At 38.0% G+C, this 6,549-nt stretch overlaps 1 pseudogene; it reads left to right on the forward strand.

Annotated features, from left to right (window-relative positions):
* Positions 1-1,547: 1,547 nt before the first annotated feature.
* Positions 1,548-4,017, forward strand: LOC142239879 (maltase A1-like; annotated as a pseudogene).
* The last annotated feature ends 2,532 nt before the right edge of the window (positions 4,018-6,549 follow it).

The following is a 6,549-nucleotide window of genomic DNA, read 5'->3' on the forward strand; positions in this document are numbered from 1 at the left end:
TTTCATCCGATCCGGCTGAAATTTGGTACATGGTGTTAGTATATGGTCTCTAATAACCATGCAAAAATTGGTCCACATCGGTCCATAATTATATATAGCCCCCATATAAACCGATCCCCCGATTTGGCTTGCGAGGCCTCTAAGAGAAGCAAATTTCATCCGATCCGGCTGAAATTTGGTACATGGTGTTAGTATATGGTCTCTAACAAGCATGCAAAAATTGGTAAACATCGGTCCATAATTATATATAGGTTAGGTTAGGTTATGTGGCAGCCCGATGTATCAGGCTCACTTAGACTATTCAGTCCATTGTGATACCACAGTGGTGAACTTCTCTCTTATCACTGAGTGCTGACCGATTCCATGTTAAGCTCAATGACAAGGGACCTCCTTTTTATAGCCGAGTCCGAACGGCGTTCCACATTATATGGGAGCTATATATAATTATGGACTGATAGAAACCAATTCCTGCATGGTTGTTGGATAGCATATAAAGGGTGATTTGTTAAGAGCTTGATAACTTTTTTTTTTAAAAAAACGCATAAAATTTGCAAAATCTCATCGGTTCTTTATTTGAAACGTTAGATTGGTCCATGACATTTACTTTTTGAAGATAATTTCATTTAAATGTTGACCGCGGCTGCGTCTTAGGTGGTCCATTCGGAAAGTCCAATTTTGGGCAACTTTTTCGAGCATTTCGGCCGGAATAGCCCGAATTTCTTCGGAAATGTTGTCTTCCAAAGCTGGAATAGTTGCTGGCTTATTTCTGCAGACTTTAGACTTGACGTAGCCCCACAAAAAATAGTCTAAAGGCGTCAAATCGCATGATCTTGGTGGCCAACTTACCGGTCCATTTCTTGAGATGAATTGTTCTCCGAAGTTTTCCCTCAAAATGGCCATAGAATCGCGAGCTGTGTGGCATGTAGCGCCATCTTGTTGAAACCACATGTCAACCAAGTTCAGTTCTTCCATTTTTGGCAACAAAAAGTTTGTTAGCATCGAACGATAGCGATCGCCATTCACCGTAACGTTGCGTCCAACAGCATCTTTGAAAAAATACGGTCCAATGATTCCACCAGCGTACAAACCACACCAAACAGTGCATTTTTCGGGATGCATGGGCAGTTCTTGAACGGCTTCTGGTTGCTCTTCACTCCAAATGCGGCAATTTTGCTTATTTACGTAGCCATTCAACCAGAAATGAGCCTCATCGCTGAACAAAATTTGTCGATAAAAAAGCGGATTTTCTGCCAACTTTTCTAGGGCCCATTCACTGAAAATTCGACGTTGTTGCAGATCGTAAGTCTATTCATGATGAAATGTCAAAGCATACTGAGCATCTTTCTCTTTGACACCATGTCTGAAATCCCACGTGATCTGTCAAATACTAATGCATGAAAATCCTAACCTCAAAAGAATCACCCTTTAGTAACATCACGTACCAAATTTCAACCGAATGGGAAGAATTTTGCTTTTCCAAGGGGCTCTGGAGGACAAATCTGGGGATCGGTTTATATGGGAGCCACCGTGGTGCAATGGTTAGCATGCCCGCCTTACATACACAAGGTCGTGGGTTCGATTCCTGCTTCGACCGAACACCAAAAAGTTTTTCAGCGGTGGATAATCCCAACTCAGTAATGCTGGTGACATTTCTGAGGGTTTCAAAACTTCTCTAAGTGGTTTCACTGCAATGTGGAACGCCGTTCGGTCTCGGCTATAAAAAGGAGATCCCTTGTCATTGAGCTTAACATGGAATCGGGCAGCAATCAGTGATAAGAGAGAAGTTCACCAATGTGGTATCACAATGGACTGAATAGTGTAAGTGAGCCTGATACATCGGGCTGTCACATAACCTAACCTAACCTAACAGTTCTCTACCCTTCGTTGGTGTAAGTCTGGATCACCCAGCAGTATGTTTTGCATTGAAGTATCTACCGATAATGTGTTTGTGTTTTAGATAATTTAGGATTTTTAAGTAACCTACATATTTGGAACTATGTCTAGGAGGACTATAGACTGCCGCAATCGAGATATTCTGTTTTTCAACCATAATCGTTAGTATTGACTCTAAAATAAGGGCTCCGTGATGGCTTTAAATCGAAAGTGCTCCCTCTTTGCGCCGCTGGATAACTCATGACAGGTCTTGAAAGACAGTGATTGTCACAAAAAACTAGAAGTATTTAAGGAAGGAAAATTTTCTTTTAGGAATAATATTTACACTTAAATAAATCTCTAGTACCAATCCACTAATGAAGTAGATGTTTGTGCTCTATCATTGCATCTAATGTGGTTGTCGTTTATTTCCGCTAAGGACTGGTGGAAGAATAGAAATTTTTACCAAGTGTATCCGCGATCATTTCGTGATAGCGATGGCATAGGAGACTTGAAGGGCGTAACAGAAAAGTTGGAATACCTTAAGGACATAGGATTTACTGTCATTTGGCTGTCGCCAATATTTAAACCGCCCATGGTAGATTTTGGATACGATATATCCGACTTTTATGCCATCCATCCTGAATATGGAACAATGGAGAATTTCAAGAATCTAATAAAGAGGTTGGGATACGAGTGATATTGGATTTTTGCCAAACCATACCAGTGACGAATGCGAATGGTTTCAGAAGTCGGTCAATCGCTCGGAGGGCTATGAAGATTTTTATGTTTGGCATAACTGCAAGGCATAAAGGCAAGACAACCGCCATCAATTGGAAGAGTGCATTCCGCTATAGTGCATGGGAGTGGAACGAACAAAGACAACAATATTATCTCCATCAATTGTTAATAAAACAAGCCGACTTGAATTTCCGTAACCCTTTGGTTGTTGCCAAAATGAAGGAGGTCATGCGCTACTGGTTGGACTTGAGCATTTCGGGTTTCCGTATTGACGCTTTGCCATTCATGTTTAAAAAAGAACCTGATGAAAATGGAAACCTTCCAGGCGAACCAGTGATTGGTGATATAACTGTTTGCCCAGATCCAGATGATTGGTGTCATCTGAATCACACCTATACCCAGGACCAACCAGAGTCCATTGATATGGTTTACCAGTGGAGGGAACTAACGAATGAATATAAAAAAGAACATGGTGGCATTACAATCCTCATTCTCACCGAAACCTACACTACATTCGATAATTTTATACTGTACTATGGCGATGGAATTCGCAATGGATTCATGATACCATTCAACTTTTATTTCATGCAAAATATTTTGAGAGATACCACAACGGAAGAAATCAAAAATAACATACTGCGATGGCTGCACTCTATGCCAGAAGGCGTTTTAGCAAACTGGGTTTTGGGAAATCACGACAATACTCGTTACTCCACGCGCTTGGATGAGGATCGAATGGATCTGTCTACAATTCTTTTGTAAACTTTACCCGGAAATGCTGTGACATATTATGTAAGTCACCCATAGGAGGTATACATTCGTGTGGCGAAGAAATTGGCATGGTAAACGGTAAGGTAACCTAGGAGGAAACCGTCTATACCCAAGGCTGCAATTCCAGTCCGCAAACCTATGAGAGCTATTCCCGTGATCCCGAAAGAACTTCTTATATGGCAGGATTTACCAATGGCGACCACACTTGGCTACCAGTGGCAGACAACTACAAGGAGACGAATGCTTTCAATGAATTGCGTGCCCCTCGCAGTCATTTGCAAATGTTCAAAAAGCTGATTAAACTTCGAGAGGAACCCTCAATGCAGTACGGAAAACTTGAGATAAAAGCCATACTCGATAACATTCTTATCTACTCTAGGTATGTGTTCGAGGCACTTAAAATCTCTGTTGTATGCGTAACCGTCAACATTCTCCCAAATCACTGATTCACCAATTTCCAATTTCAGAGAACTGTTGGCTACTGATGACAAATACGTTGTACTTTTGAATCTAAGCAATAGAACGCAAACACTAAATGTGGATGAGCACTTCAAAATTGGCAGTACAGCTGAAGTGATTTGCTCTTCACTGCATTCCAAATATGTCGAGGGGTATGTTTTGTCCCATAATTAATTAAGCCTCCAATTGAAAATACAAAAATGCACGTGTCCTAGCCCAGTACTTGCGTGAGGGTGACACGTGACATTTATGGGTTTTACGCATAAACGTAAAATTACCCAAACGAAATTATAGATAACTACAAGTTTATAACCAAATTATTTAAAGGCAGAAAAAACTTAATTTGTCAAAAAATTTAATTTCTAACACCGAATGTAGCATTTTTATTTAAATTAATAAATACGTTTTTATACCCTAAACCACATAGTGGTCAGGGTATAATAAGTTTGATCGGCCAAAAAATGTGCCTACCAGAAATATTGATTTTAGACCCCATAAAATATATACCGATCGACTCAGAATCACCTCCTGAGTCGATCTAGCGCTTGGTGTCCGTCCGTCTGTCCATGTATTTGTTGTTCACAGGATTCCGGTCGCAATTATTAACCGATTTTGATGAAATTTGGTACAGGGAGTTTTTTGGGCACAACGACGAACGCTATTGAATTTGGAAGAAATCGGATCAAATTTAGATATAGCTTCCATATATATGTATCGCCCGATTTCGACAAATGGGGTCACGTTGCGCGTTTTTTCAAACGGATCGTCACCAAATTTGGCAAAAGGTAATCTTTTCCATCGCCCTTCAAGTCTGCAAAATTTCATCCAAATCGGTTCAGATTTAGATATAGCTCTCATATATATGTATCGCCCGATTTTCCCAAATTTTGCCACAAAACCTTTATTTATCAACCGATCTTACTCAAAGTTGGCTAAATATAATCTTCTATAGCACTAACTATATGTGCAAAAAATCATCGAAATTGGTTCAGATTTAGCTATAGCTCCCATATATATGTACCGCCCGATTTTCCCAAATTTGGCCATAGAACCCTTATTTATTAACCGATCTTACTAGAAGTTGGCTAGATATAGTCCTCTATAGTACTAATTATATGTGCAAAATTTCATCGAAATCGGTTCAGATGTAGATATAGCTCCCATATATGTATCACCCGATTTTGAAAAATTCGCCCCTAATAACCTTATGTTTGACCATACAGGCCTCATTTCTTAACTGATCTTACTCAAATCTTGCACAAGGTACCCTTTGTGGTATTAATCAAACCCGCAAAATATTATGCATATTGGTTCAGATTTAGATATAGCTCCAATATATATGCATCGCTCGATTTTCCCAAATTTGACCATAGTACTCTTATTTATTAACCAATGTTACTCAAATTTCAAATTTTGATGTACTAGCCGATCATACTTATACGTACTTGTAGCTCTTACATAACAATATTGCTCGATTTTTACAAATTTGTATTTATTACCCACATTAATTTAACGATTTTCTCTTTTTTTAATAATGGGATCAATATTAGTGGCATACTAACTCCGTAGGCGCAATATCAACACAGCCAGTGTTGCTAGAAGTGGGGGAAATTCCCTATATGTAGGGTTTTTCTAATATTTAGCGTCGTAGGGACGTAGGGCCACAATGTAGGACATTTGACATTTGGACACAATTTGTAATAATTTTTACATTTTGGTGGGTCTAGAGGAGGATATTAGAAGCCGGCAAGGCTTGATCTTTAACAATGTGTGGTAAACTTTATTCCAGTAGAGAATTTTGTCAACATTTCATTTCTATAGAACATTTTGTCAAAATTGTATTTCTATAGAAATTTTTTTCAAAATATTTTCTCAAAATTTTATCTCTGTGGAATTTTTTCTCAAAATTTTTTTTTCTATAGAATTTATTGTCAAAATTTTATTTCTATAGAAAAATTTCTCACAAAAATTTGTTTATAGAAACTTTTTCCAAAATTTTATTTTTGTAGAGATTTAACAAAAAAGATTACTAATTTGGGTAGAATTCTACCAACTGTCGCAACCGTGGTGGTATTGCAAATTTATATTCTATGTTATATACGTTGCATATTCATGTTTTAAGATAATAAAGTATTTTTGTTTTGTAAAATTTTTTAAATTTAACGAAAAATATAGTTGGGAAAATTGTTTGGGAATGTATGGGAAAGTAGGGAACTTTTTTTGTCCTTGTAGGGTAAACCGAACATTTTCCGTGGCAACATTGACTATGAGCTATAGTCAGATTGACACAAAGCACCCATAGACATGTACCCCTTAATTTTCTTAAATATGCAACTGCGGTTTATCTCCCAGACCTATATGTTACCCCACAAATGCTTATGATTACTAATTCTGTAATGGTGGTTTAGGGTATGATATAGTCGGCTCCGCCCGACTTTCTACTTTACTTACTTGTTAAATCAAAGGAATACCTTTGTAATTTTAAATTAAATTACAATTCTACTGTTACATTTTACAATATAAATAGCCGAACCCGCCCGCTTCACTGCTCCTTGTAAATTCTTCACAGAATATTTCGAAGGATAAAACGATAATCCTTCTGAAAAAATGGACTTGAAGTTATTTTCAAAATCAAAACGGATTTCAATTTCTTAGTTTAAGTGATCAATGCAATGCCTTTGTAACATACAGGAAGAATACAACAAT

This window comes from Haematobia irritans, chromosome 5, assembly GCF_050003625.1.
Source record: "Haematobia irritans isolate KBUSLIRL chromosome 5, ASM5000362v1, whole genome shotgun sequence".
Classification (NCBI taxonomy): domain Eukaryota; kingdom Metazoa; phylum Arthropoda; class Insecta; order Diptera; family Muscidae; genus Haematobia; species Haematobia irritans.